This window comes from Aethalodelphis obliquidens, unplaced genomic scaffold (assembly GCF_003676395.1).
Source record: "Aethalodelphis obliquidens isolate GAN/ISIS:26980383/991018 unplaced genomic scaffold, ASM367639v1 scaffold48, whole genome shotgun sequence".
Lineage (NCBI taxonomy): Eukaryota > Metazoa > Chordata > Mammalia > Artiodactyla > Delphinidae > Aethalodelphis > Aethalodelphis obliquidens.
The window spans coordinates 14,194,739-14,208,619 of record NW_020837992.1 but is presented as its reverse complement, the minus strand read 5'-3'; the positions used below and the strand labels follow the sequence as shown (position 1 = coordinate 14,208,619).

Below are 13,881 nucleotides of genomic sequence, written 5' to 3'. Positions count from 1 at the left end.
AGTAGGAAGTGATATCTGATTTCTCCACAATAGATATTGATTGCTTTGGTAGAAATTAGCATGATTGAGACTTGCCTTAAGATGAATAGCACCAGAAACTATGTCAATTTCCTTATTTTCTTTTTTTAGTATTAGAGGAAACTGTCTAAATATTTGCCCTGAGGAAATCTGATGATTCTAAAAGCTTCTTTGAAAGAAGTTTACTAAGAAGTTGAACAAACATTCTAATATAGTAAGTTTGGGAAAACATTTCTGACACTTTAAAGGCTATAATATGAACAACAAATACACACACACACAGACACATATATAAATATATATATGAAGGAGAGGGGAGTGCTTTGTAAAGTTTGTGAAGTGTATGTCCCTTAAAAGTATGTATTAAGTTATGCATTAAGCATTTATGTTTTTTAAAAAAATTACCTTTCTCAATTAAAGGAGCCTGGCTGAGAGACCAGCCAGATTCTACATTTTGCAAGAAAATCAAGTCCTAGAAATGTTGCATTTCCTTTTGAATGTTGGTGCCAGAGATACATCAAAGATACCGGGGGAAAATCTCACCAAGTTCTCCCTGTAATTTGAACTGAAGGATTCTATCTGATGTTTTTTTGGTTGGACCCAACATCCTGGGTAAACTGAAATTCCACCTACTCCCTTTGGAGAGTGTCAGGGGAGAAGTACCTCCTTAAAATTATAAGTCTTCTGATAGAAGAAAGCTGCTTCTTTTGGTTGGTGGAAATTTCCATTCCCAGGATACGTATTCATTTTTTACCTCAATGCAGCTTCTCTTGGTTTTGTGATTGAGTTATTTTTAGTGAGTTACCATGCTTCTTCTCATTCCCTGCTTAACTATGCTGCATCTTTTACGTCTCTTTCTCCATTAATTAATTCCCTCAGTTCTTTCCTTAAACCCTTCACACACTGAGGAATATTTTAATTTTTTTATGTTCCTTTTGAAAAAGAGGTAAATATCTGGTTTGTCTAGAAATGAGGTATCAGACCTGCCCCAAATCAGGTGTTTGATTCCAGGCTTATATTTGTGTGTCTTGTAACACAATTTGAATTTATTCACTATTTTCTTAGATTGTTATTCTTACTCGACCTAAAAGACCCAATTCCAAAGTAAGAGGGCAGTAGCAATGTTGTGTGCTGATTATGTGCCAATGCTGTGCACATTCATGACTTCATTTATGATAAGTGATATCATCCCCATTTTATAGATGAGTAGGCAGAGCTAGTTATCTTAACCACTGTGCTGCTTATACTGTCTAGTAAAGGCACAATTCTGAGCTAGTTGGAAATTTATTTGTGTAGTTAAAGCTGCTATAAACCCAAGATAATGTTCAGTTTTTTGACTCGGTTTAGAAGCTGTTAAAGCATTTGACAATAATAAAAGAAATGTATAGGCCCATTTTGCAATGCTTCATGTCCAGCAGGTACTGATGTTTATAGGGGTCGATAATCGTTAGTAATATTATGAGTAGATGTCAGTGAATGTCACAGCCAAACTACTGAACTCCATTCAGTTATATTGTGGTCGATGGATGGAACAGTCCTAGTAGAGGGCACCATGGATTTTTAGGTCAAATAGAATCCCAACTTTTCCCCTGCTCTTGGATGACCTTGCAAGTTACTCACCCCTTCTACCTCAATATATTCATGTGTAAATGGGAATAATAATACCTCATATTGCTATGGTGATGATTAAATTACATGGGAGAATGTACATAAATTGCTTAGAGCCTTGCACATAATATTCAGTATAATGGCAATTGTGAATAATAATTGTCATAATCATACAGTAGAATCTCTGAGTTGAGAAGGATCTTAGGGTCAGATGGACTTAGTACCAGTTCTCCTTCTACTAGCAGTGACGATAGCCAAGTCCCTAGCCTCTGTGAGTTTCTATTTCCTCATCTGTACAACGGAGATAATATTTAACAGGGGATTATGATAAAGATTATATGAAATGTGACATCTGTAAAGTGTTTAGCACTAATTAACCCTCATAAAGGGTGATGACCTCCTTCGTTTAAGCCGCTAACCTGTGGGGACAGGGCAGCTCTAGCTACAATTGTTAGAGCTTTACTAACACTGAACCTTAGTTTCCCTGTGACATTTGCCAGTTTGGCTCTAATCCCATGATCTGATTGGGAAAGTTATTTTTGCTCTCTGGGTCATGAATTGATTAGATCTAGAAATATTGTTAGGACCCTAACCCAGTTGCTTGATAGTTAAGATTAAAACTCTTATTCTTCTGCAGTTGATCTTTATCTCCATCTTCCTGGATACATTCTGTGCTGAACAAAAGTATTTGTGTACATGAAAAAGGAAAAGTTCTAAAGCAGAGGAATGTGACAGGCAGCGTATCAGTGGATTGGATCGTTGAGTGCTCTGTGTGGTTGTTGCCTGTGACTCAGAATTTAACATGGAGATCAACATTTTAAATAATTCAATGCTGAGTGTGACATTTTAATTTATTTGATCTCTGCTCCGTTCTCCCTTTCTGTCTACCTTCCTATGAAGCGCTATAGTTCGAAGTCAGTTAATAACAATAGTATTACGCTGGGCTTTGAATGTGAAGAAAACATGAATAAACCAGCTAAATAAAGCATTTTCCTGAACGGAGTTCCCCTGCTTGCAGGATCTTCCCTAAGGTTTAGGTGCAAAATCCCTTAATCATATACTTAGCGTTTCTACTCCTTACGTGCAAATTTATTTGATTTCTCTGGGCTGTTCCTGTGTGCCCTGCATAAATAGCTCTGGGTGAGATTATTATGTGTAATGTTAGATCTTACCTAACCTGCTTTTCAATGTTTTGGAACTGAGAGTGCAATAGCTGTTCTGATGTGAATAGTTATCTGGTTTTAAAATCCAAAGTTGTTTTCGACACTGGATGCCAGATTTTATATTCCACCGGCTAACAAGTCTATAAATACCATGTTAACTTTCCTCCCTTCTGTCTCAGAAGGAGACTTCGTCTCCAGTAGCGATCATCATGAGTATATACCCAGTGGTGGGCTCCTGGAGCCCTCAAAGCAAGATTTCCTTTATAAACACCGTACCTGTAGAAGACAATTTGACTGCTTGGTGTTTTTTTCAGGAGCAATTGGGAGGATTCTTCACCCCAAGTTATTTTCCCTGCGAATTACACTGTTGGATATTTATTCCTCTGGGGTACACATCTCTCCTTCCCACCGTTCATGTTTCCTTGGAGGGACAGTACTTAAGTCCCTAGTACTTGTCTATTCCATCATGACCCTTTAACTATCCCCCTTTCCCAGAGCTGCAGGAGGGATGGGTTCCCACTGGTCTGGAGTCCCTGAAATGGGGGTATCAGGCACTGAAATCCAAGCAGTGCCTGGGTTCAACCTCCTAAAATACCTTCCATCCCAATTTGTTTAACTTGTATCCCTTCGGAGGGCTCTGCCTCCCAGTGAGGGAGTCCTGGAAAGAGATGCCAGGGCCCAGTCGGCACAGTCTCTGCAAAGGAGGATTCTGAATCTTTTACCTCCATCCATCTGTCCTCTTGCTTATCTTTATCTACTCTCAAAATGGACTGGGTTCCAGGGGCCCACTTACTAGCTGTGAGACTTTAGGGAACATTACTTTTGAACCTGATTTCCTCACGTAAAAATGAATAGGTGGTCTACATTCCTACCGTCCACCTCGCAAGGTTGTTAGGAGGAAACTAAGGATAGTGCTTCATGCAAGCATTGGACAAACACACGATGGACACCGAGTAGTGGTTTATGCTAGTATTGTACAAAGGCATAATATAGTTCCCTATCTGGGGAGATAAAGAGAAGCACTCTTCCAAGCAGAGAAGATTCCGTCTCACCTGTCATATCCTCAGTGTGTAAACACCTAGTATGGTTACAGTATTTGTTCAGTGGTCATGTGTAGTGTGCTTTGTGCTCTAATATTACATGTGACTCCACGTGGGACGATAGCAAGATGGCAGATGAGTACTACCATAGGTGCGGAAAGACCGCCCAGCAGAGATAATGTTTGAGTTAAGCCATGATGGATGAGTGAAGTTTTATGAAGAATTTAATATGTTGCCCAGGTATTTTTGCATTTCACCGTGGGCTGTCACGGGTCTCCGGACTGGCATCTGAGAAGCACTCCTTGATTTTTAACTTGTCCATTAATCCTAATAAAATAATCTCACCAATGTGTTTATAAATGTTTTGAGCAGGCTTGTTTTCAGATGAAAGTTTTCAGAATATAAAATTTTATAATGAAAAACCTCTTAATTTATATGAGGCCCTTTTTTTAACCTGATACTACTGCACTTTAAATTAAACCATGCTTTGTTTTTATTTAGGCCTGGCATTTGTTCCTAATGGCAGGGTAATTATAGTGCACAGGAACACTCAGTGAATGGGAACATACTTGCTATAGATGTTCAAATAGAATTTGTTCTTTTGAGGCAGGGACAGGAGAAAAGTCACAGACAATGAGACAGATTTTCCAGAGGGCAGGTTGACAGAATGCATGTGTCCCTTAGGGGGCATCAGTTAATGGAGATCTGTTTCTTACGGGTGCATTTTGTAAAATGAAAGTTTTGGTCCCTAGAAAAGAATGTCATGTGAGGATCATGGTGAAAATTAATTAAAAGGGTATACATAACCTTAGATCTTGCTCCGTATTACTGTTTTACTGTAATAATTACATCAGTGTTATATTATCGGCTAAATATTTCCCTTGTGGGGTTGAGGGATGTCATTATATGGACTTTGTGTTTATAAGACAAAATAGTTACCCGTATGAGTTATATGGTAGAGCTCTCTCTTCCATGAATTTTCTTGAGAGATTAATTCTTTAAGCATAGAAACTTCTAATACTGAAAATTTTAATGATAGACTTTTTAAAAATCAGGAAACGCTTCACACTTTTCATCAAAGTAAATGCAAAATAATGTAGTCTTTTCTTCTTTATGACTTTAGGATTACTGTGATGAGTGCCAGTTATTACCTTGATGCTCTGGAGAGATGCTCAGGGCGGCTTGAAATGGTCCGAGAGCGTGGTGCTTGATGAGCAGAGGAAGCAGTTGCTTTTTATATTTTTCTGTTTCTTTTTTCATCATCCACTGTCTTCTTTGCTGTGCTTTTTACTGTGCCTCAACCTCACCTTTTTCACTGGCTTCTGTGCCAGAGCAGATAAGCATCATTTGTCAGTTCCATCTTTTACAAAATCCTGCTTGTAGATCTCCTGTTGGAACTCAACACCCCCTTAGGAAGTATTCTTGCCAAAATATCGACCCTGAATTAATCAAACCTCTATATTCGAGTACCAATATACAGGACACAGAGGAATAAAGTGAATGTTCAATCTTCCGTCAAGGATGCAATCAGCAAAATTAAACAAAACAAAACAACTTTACAGAATAAATGACCAAAGGGGTATGAAAAAAAAAAAAAGAAGAAAGACATTCATGGAACCTATAGATGAAAAGAGATTCGTCAGCTAGTTACAATGTGTAGACCTTATTTGGATCCTGATTTAAACAAACTGAAAAAAATATGAGGCAATTAGGGAAAGTTGAACACTAACTGGATACTTGATTTTAAGGATTTATTAGTATTTTTTAAGATGTGATAGTGTTGGCATGGTTATGTGTTTTTTTTTTTTGCGGTACACGGGCCTCTCACTGCTGTGGCCTCTCCCGTTGCGGAGCACAGGCTCCGGACACGCAGGCTCAGGGCCATGGCTCACAGGCCCAGCCGCTCTGCGGCATGTGGGATCCTCCCGGACCGGGGCACGAACCCGCGTCCCCTGCATCGGCAGGCGGACTCTCAACCACTGAGCCACCAGGGAAGCCCACGGTTATGCTTTTCTAGTGTGGTCTTTTATAGATAGATACTGATATTTAGGAATGAAATGATATGAGTTTATAATTCTCGAAGTTCAGACTTAGGTTACAAGGGGCCCCATTCTACGGTTCTATTTTGAATATGTTCGAAATTTTCTATAAAAACTCTTTAAAGAAAACAACACCAAACTAAAACTCTACTTTGAAGCCCAGTTCTGTCTGTGTATACAACCCGTTATTTCATGGACATTTCTAGAAAGAGTGATCTGCAGTCACTGCAGAGGCATAATTTTTCTTGACAGCTCTTGCAGTTTCTTCTTCTGTGCCCCGTTTTTTAACTGTCTCCATCTAAGCCCTCTTCTCTTCTTGCTTTATACTAGGAATACTTAATCTGTGAGTTCATAGATGAACTTCCTCTAAAATACGGTGCCTTTTCTGTATTTGCAAATGTGCATGTTTTAGGGGTTAGGCTTGGCATTGACCAGGGTTTTAAGGGTCCATGTGATTCTAGAAGGTTAACAACCACCCCACTGGCCGCTGTGCTCCACAGTCACATTCATGGAGTCGTCTTCTACTTGCGCATTTCGCAGCTTGGATCTGATCACTGGTCCACAGCTCTGTCCTGTGCTTCAGTCCTGTCCATTCATTTGTCCACTCTTTATCTCCACTAACACCTCAAAGATAACATGTTGGGTGATAGTTTTATGATTTACCCAGTTGTTCTTCATGCCAAATACCTCTGAAGTAGCCTAGATTTCACTTTCTTCCTTACATGAACATCTGCACCTAAATAATCATCAAGCCCCTATTATTTTACCTCTTCAATGATATTTTTTTTGTGTGTCCTTTTCTTATTTGGTACAGTGTTTTCTTTTGGTTTTGTTTTTTTAAACATCTTTATTGGAGTATAATTGGTTTACAACGGTGTGTTAGTTTCTGCTGTATAACAAAGTGAATCAGCCATACATACATATATATCCTCAAATCTCCTCCCTCTTGCATCTCCCTCCCACCCTCCCTATCCCACCTCTCTAGGTGGTCACAAAGCACTGAGCTGATCTCCCTGTGCTATGCGGCTGCTTCCCACTAGCTCTCTGTTTTACATTTGGTAGTGTGTATATGTCCATGCCACGCTCTCACTTCGTCCCAGCTTACCCTTCCCCCTCCCCGTGTCTTCAGGTTCATTCTCTACGTCTGTGTCTTTATTCCTGTCCTGCCCCTACGTTCTTCAGAACCTTTTTTTTTTTTTTTTTGCGGTATGCGGGCCTCTCACTGTTGTGGCCTCTCCCGTTGCGGAGCACAGGCTCTGGACGCGCAGGCTCAGCGGCCATGGCTCACGGGCCCAGCCGCTCCACGGCATGTGGGATCTTCTCGGACCGGGGCACGAACCCGTGTCCCCTGCAACAGCAGGTGGGCTCTCAACCACTGCACCACCAGGGAAGCCCAGAACCTTTTGTTTCTTTAGATTCCGTACAGTGTTTTGATTTGGACATGCACCATCTCTCATCCGGCTATTAGACTACCATTGGAATCCTTGTTACCAACCTTCTTGCCCTCAGCCCAATCTCTTCTGTTCCCAGAAATGATGTTGCTAACACAAAAATCTGATCGTTTCACCTCTCTGTTGACATCAGTGGCTTACAAGGTCTTGCAAGGCCCTTCATTATCCAGCCCCTGTCTCCCTAAGCAGCCTGATTTCCTGACACTCCTCTTCCAGACATATTTAGAGCATGACATAGTAGTCAGATCTCCTGGGCTTTGCTTACATATTCACTCTGCCTGGAGGTCAACACCCCTTCCACCAGCCTACCTTACTCATCAACATGGGAAGTACGGCTTTACCCTTCAAGCTGTTAGGATAACTCCTCTCTCAGAGGCATCCCAGATGTTCCTCTTAGAGCACTTGGGAGCTGTTCAAATGCTCGCTCTGCCATTTGCACAAACTACCATTAAGTGGTGTTGTTTTTAATTGCCTTGTAATTGTTTACAGGCTATAAGCTAACCCGTTATTACCTTTGTAGCATCTTTGAGACTAGCTTTTGCCCAATTGTGAGGGCATGAGTGTTCAGTAAGTGATTGCTGATTGCATGGCCTTGGTCCCCAGAGACCTTCTTTCCCTTCATGTGGGTGCCACCTTGAGCTCTTTCAAGGAGATATTGGCAGGGAGACCGCAGGGCTCCTTTTCCTCTTGGATCCCATTTCCTGAAGAGAGAGGTGTCCTAAGTGGCCACTGGGAGGGGTAGGTGGGTGACTTGATTATTTCCTTCTCTTTCTAGGTTCCTCTGTTCTCTCCCATTTCTTTTCTCTTTTTTTAAAATTGAAGTATAGTTACTGTACAATATTATATGTTACAGGTGTACAGTATAGTGATTCACAGTTTTTAAAGGTTATATACTCCTTTTATAGTTGTTATAAAATATTGGCTAGATTCCTGTTCCCTCCCATTTCCTAGTGACCCCTTTAAAATATGAGTAAAGGGTTTGAAATAAGACTACTCTCTTCCTAAACATCTTGCCTACATATACGTATTTTTAAAATGAATTAGGGTGATTGAATTTTATTTTCAACTTATTTTGAAGTATTTTTAAAATGAATTAGGGTGATTGAATTTTATTTTCAACTTATTTTGTAGTATTTTTAGCAATGAAAATTGGAGTTTAACTATCTTACTACCCAGGAGCCACTGAACTCAATATTGATAGTGGAGCCGTTTTCCCAGAAAATTATTAATTAAGTATTCTGAGAGCAGTTTTAGTCAGAAAAGGCTTTGTCCATGATCACAACATTATCTCAAAATTAAGATCTCTATTGCTTATATTTTTATAAGCCTACGTATTAGCAGCTGTGAGTTTATATCTAACTGTGTTATCTCCATATAGTTTTCCTTCAGTGTTTAGTAACCTCATCCTGCCAGGTCCATGGTGGAGAAGGCAGGATCTGCTAGCCCTTAGTCATGAAAATAGGAAAGCAAGGCTTACACTGGATTTGGGACATCACATAAAAGTCTTTCTGTCTGGTGTGTGGGGTGTGGGTGAGACAGAACACAAGATGGAGGGAGGTATCTTTATGGTAGGATCAGGGTGTGTGGTGTCTTTGATTCCAGGCGTATGAGTCACTTGTTTAGAAGACAGCACAGTGAGGTCGTAGGTGGATGCCTGGTACATTCATTGAGGGGATGGTGCACAGAGGTTGCATGCAAGTTTCGTTGCCCAGGGTTCCATCAGAGAAGCGCCCCTTTACTTGATTCCCTGGGGTCAGTGAAATGCAGAGCACGGCCTCCACACTGTGTGCAGGCCTCTCTGGGACCCTCCAAGCCCAATGCTCCCCAGGCAGGGTGCTCATCGCTGTCCTTTCCCGGACTCCCCCTGCCCCCAGTCAGAACTTGCTAGGTGTCTAACCAGTTAACCTGGAGCACTAAATCAGGGAAGGGTTAATGGTAGAATATGTTGTTAGCCCAACAGTATGTGCATTTTAATGGATATCAACAATGCTTTCATACAAAGAATAAGAAATCTGTGAGTTTTATGGTGACAAGCAGCAGAGGTGAGGTACCTACCTGGTAGGTTGTGGCATGCCCAAAAGGTGTACACGCGCGCACACACACAAACACACATAGCTAGATAAAGGTTACCAACATAAACATATAACCAAATTGCCTGTCCTTTTCTTTAACTTTCCTGCTCTCTGCTATGTCCGTATCAGTATTGAACTTAATTAAATTTCATCTGGATGAAAGGCTTTATAAAGGTCAGGAAGAAAACCTAACTCATTTTTCTGTGCTAATGAGTTCTTTTATTCTTTAAAATCAGAAATGAGGATGGAGAAAAAAGAAGTGTCAGTTGACTTCTGAATTCACTAGCATAAAAATTGCTTATTAAAGCTGTGATTTGAAAAAATGAATGACACAAAAATAATCGCCATGCCCTTTTCTTTTTAAAATTTTTTATTTTTACCCAATTTGGGGACATTGGTTTTAATCTCAATCTGCTCATCAACAGTTGTAATATTGTGCTTTGAGGCTCTAAAAAACTCTATACACACACACACACACACACACACACTTCTCTAAAAACTTAGGCATGGGTACACAGTATGTTCAAAAACAAATGAATTAAAAGTTAGCAGCTGGTTTTACCCCCCAAGTGAGTATCTTGCAAGCGCTGGAAGCCTCTTCTGCTCCAAGTTCACAAAAAGGGCATTAGCAAATGATAAGCATCTGAAAGCGGAAGTTTTCCATGTTTATAAACTTCAGGAGCACATGCTCCATTGAGTGATTACATCCTTTATAAATAATTTCATTTTTAGAAATAGATGTTAATGTTAGTTTGTTACTGGAGATGAATAAAAGTGCCAGCCAATCCCCAAGTGATCTTTTGCTTTCCTTGGAAGGTGAAATATTTCGTGACATTGAAATCAGAAGTCGAAGCCGACTCCTTAAATGAAATTCCCCTCTGGGTAGCGTACAGAATGCATCTTAAACGCCTAGACGTGTGTGTGTGATACAGAAGTGTTCCTGGTGAAAATTTTATGGACTGCTTCTTGGAGGGAACTTACTTCTCATTAACAAAAGGTAGAAGGTTCGGTTGGCGGGAGTGATGGTGTCACCACTATGTCTCCAATGAAAGGCTTATCCCCTTTAGAAAGATTTTGGTTTCTAGAATCCCCAAAGCCTAGTGCAGAGCAAAATTCCCCATCTTTGCAATTGTGGTCTTACCAGTCCAAAGGGAGATGGCACTTCTCACATCATTGGTGGGGTCACCGTCGGATGTGGGTCACTGGATAATGTTGTGTTTATCAGAAGCAGCAACATTAAGGGTTGCCCCAAAGTAAGCCCTGTGGTTTTCTGCTTGGGAAATAAGGTCATATTTGCCTTGTGTATTATCAGCCTGACCCCAGCGTGGACTGGTGGCAGAAGAGGGTGTAACCACCACATGCGTTGTTTGCACGTAGCCGGGCTGTGATTTGTATTCCTTTTCACGGACGTGTTTGTGTGCCTGGTGGCTCAGAACAAACTTGGGTTGGTCTTTTTCTAGCTAAATAACACGTAAGAATTCCTGTGAATCACTTTATTTGCGGTGTCACACTAGATGGGTGGGATTGTTCGGGTTCTAAGAGGTAGGAACAAAATCTGTATCTTGCTTGTTGATTCCGCCTGTCCCCTCTTGAGCTCTCTCTGTCTTTCTTGTGACCCAGCACAGTTTTACTATAAACTGCTCTAGTTGATGAGCAATTTTGAAAGCCTTTTAAAAATTTAGTAGTTTTGCCTCACCTCTATTGTTTGTGGCTGGCCTTTCCCTGGCCTCGTGAGCGGAAAACTTTCAGTCAGAAGGAAGCATAAAGCCCTTTGCTGAGAGGATTGCTATGTTCCAGGGGCCACTGGTGTCTATTCGGCTATTTCCCTCCTCAGTGGTAAACAAGCTGCCTCACGAGGAGCCACAGCCTGTTTCTAGAAAAATCTTAGAGCTGGGAAGTATACTATGAAATGTCTCTTAAGCGGTGAGGGCCACAGCCCACATCACTTCGGGGAGAGGATGCCAGAGTTGTGTTGTAGCCAAACTCATCTGGAAGAACTGAGCCCCATTCGGTCCTCCAGAGATTCTATGAGCAGAGGGGAGAACTCAGCTGGCACCCATGGAGCCCCAGGTAAATGCAGCATTGCCGTAAGTGCAGGTAGAGCCCAAAGCCATGCCTCTGCCTGTGCTTTGCTTTTGTTTTGCAATTCTTTCTTTGCTTTCCATAAGATTTCAAAGGAACACGTTTTTGCTAGATCCGCGTTTCTCATGAAACTACTGTCTCGTTTTCCTAAAGGAGACAACCCAGTGGAAACATAGGTCTGTGTTTCAGTGTTTTGTCTTTTCCGTCTTTTGCTGAACCTACCGATGTTAATATCCCCTTTTGTTCCAAAGCCTTGACTTTCTTTGACATCGCCACCTATTTTAGTCTTTAATCTCTAAAGAAATCCCAACCCAAACTCTTTTTTTATTAGGTTATTTGTTCAGAGCTGCCGTGTTTGACTTGCTGTTCAAGAAATAGCTGTTAGTTTTATGTGTGAAACTTCAGGGATTAAGGGACAGCGAGTGCCCGATATGTTACAGCTTTTGTCTACCTCAGAGTTTAAGGAGGCTGCTCTCCAGCTTCCCCCAGAATGGGTTTTTAAATTGCAATTTTGAAAAGTCAACTCCGAAAGAGAAGAGAAGGTTATATTTAATCTTTCTTTCTGGCGGTTGGAGAGATGGATTGAAATTTCTTTCTAAACTTGAAAAACAAGAAACACAGCATTGGGACTTCCCTGGTGGCGTAGTGGTTGGGAGTCTGCCTGCCAATTGAGGGGACACGAGTTCAAGCCTTGGTCTGGGAAGATCCCACGTGCCGCGGAGCAACTAAGCCCGTGCGCCACAACTACTGAGCCCGTGCACCTAGAGCCCGTGCTCCGCAACAAGAGAAGCCACCATGATGAGGAGGAGCCCACGCACTGCAAGGAAGAGTAGCCCGCGCTCGCCGCAACTAGAGGAAGCCTGTGCGCAGCAACAAAGACCCAATGCAGCCAAAAATAAATAAATAAATTTATTAAAAAAAAAAAAGAAACACAGCATTGTATGAATAGAAGGCTAATATGCATCATGTGGGGACTCCGAGTGCTTTATGCTAAACATAAACCAATAGCAGCAGATCCATAAGGAAAACACTAAAAATTTCATATAGAGAGTGAATTTCTTTTGCTTTATTTACTTTTGGAAAGACAGTAAGTAGGGAATTGCGTATATTTAAAACGTAATCCTTATACAGTAATTGAAGCTGAAAATCAAAGGAAAGGCTAGGAATATTTCAAGGTTTTTTTTGGTTTTTTTTTTGCGGTACGCGGACCTCTCACTGCTGTGGCCTCTCCCGTTGCGGAGCACAGGCTCCAGACGCGCAGGCCCAGTGGCCATGGCTCACGGGCCCAGCCGCTCCGCGCTATGTGGGATCTTCCCGGACCAGGGCACGAACCCGTGTCCCCTGCATCGGCAGGCGGACTCTCAACCACTGCGCCACCAGGGAAGCCCTCAAGTTTTGATATTTTTGATATATTTGATACACTTCATTCAGTAAGATATGGTTGAGTAGATTAGGAACTTTGAATTTTGTATGGATAATCTATTATCAGAGTTGGTGTAAATCAAGTCAGTAATTACAGTCACAAATAAATTAGAGGTAAATTTAGTGGTAAATCCAACAGCAGCGGGCAACATCACCCATTAGTCTCAAACATATGAAAGAGACAGAATCTCTCAACATTGTCTGGTACCATGGTGTAGTTTCCCTAAATTCCTTAGAATTATAAATTACTGACCCCAAGCAAGTAACAAACTGTTCTCAGATACTGACATTCTTTGGAGGAATTAGGGGGTAGTAAATATATTTCTTTTATATAGGCTATTTTTAATAAGTTAATTATATCCTTATTTCAAAATGGTCTAGATTCTGACATTAGGGATTAGAATTTATGAAGTGTGATGGGTCGTGTATGTCTGTTATAACTATCCTGTCATCCGAATTTTGTATTCCTCCAAGTTCCACTTTGTAAAGAGCATCCAGTATTTGTAGGTTTGTCCCTAACCTGACATTTTAGAAGGCTTAAGTGAGCCCTCTCCAGACTTGCGGTGCCAGTGTCACTGTACTGTCTCAAAGCTGGAAGGAGCCTTAGAGGTCACCTTCAGCCACAAATGTAAGGTGACCTGTCTTGTAATTCAGCTTGTAAATAAAACCTGTTGGAACAGTGCTTATGAAACTTCTTCGTGCGTACGAGTCACTGGGGATCTTGTTAGAATTGCAGATTCTGAGGTCTAGGGTGGAGCCTGAGATTCTGTTTTCCTAAAAGGATCCCAGGTGAATCCCAATCCTGTTGGTCCCTAGATCACAGTTTGAGAAATAAAGTCTTAGAAAGTAGCTGTGAGGTAGCCAGCTTCCCTCCCCCACCCGCAAATTAGAATCAGTCTTTCTTTTCTCCCTTTCTATGTTCCTTTCTCTCTCTCTCTTTCTTTCTTTCTTTCTTTCTTTCTTTCTTTCTTTCTTTCTTTCTTTCT

General features: G+C 41.2%; 1 protein-coding gene across 10 annotated transcripts in view; it reads left to right on the top strand.

The window, feature by feature from the left end:
- The window catches only part of CUNH1orf21 (chromosome unknown C1orf21 homolog), a 255,177-nt gene that overhangs the window by 40,429 nt on the left and 200,867 nt on the right, over positions 1–13,881 (top strand). Inside the window, exon 1 of one of the 10 annotated variants that reach the window (XM_027083034.1) lies at positions 11,329–11,461. The exons of the other annotated variants lie outside the window; for them this stretch is intronic. The gene's annotated coding sequence lies outside the window, so the exon portion shown is untranslated. Of the gene's footprint in view, positions 1–11,328; positions 11,462–13,881 lie in introns of those variants that run through there. 10 annotated transcript variants of the gene reach the window in all.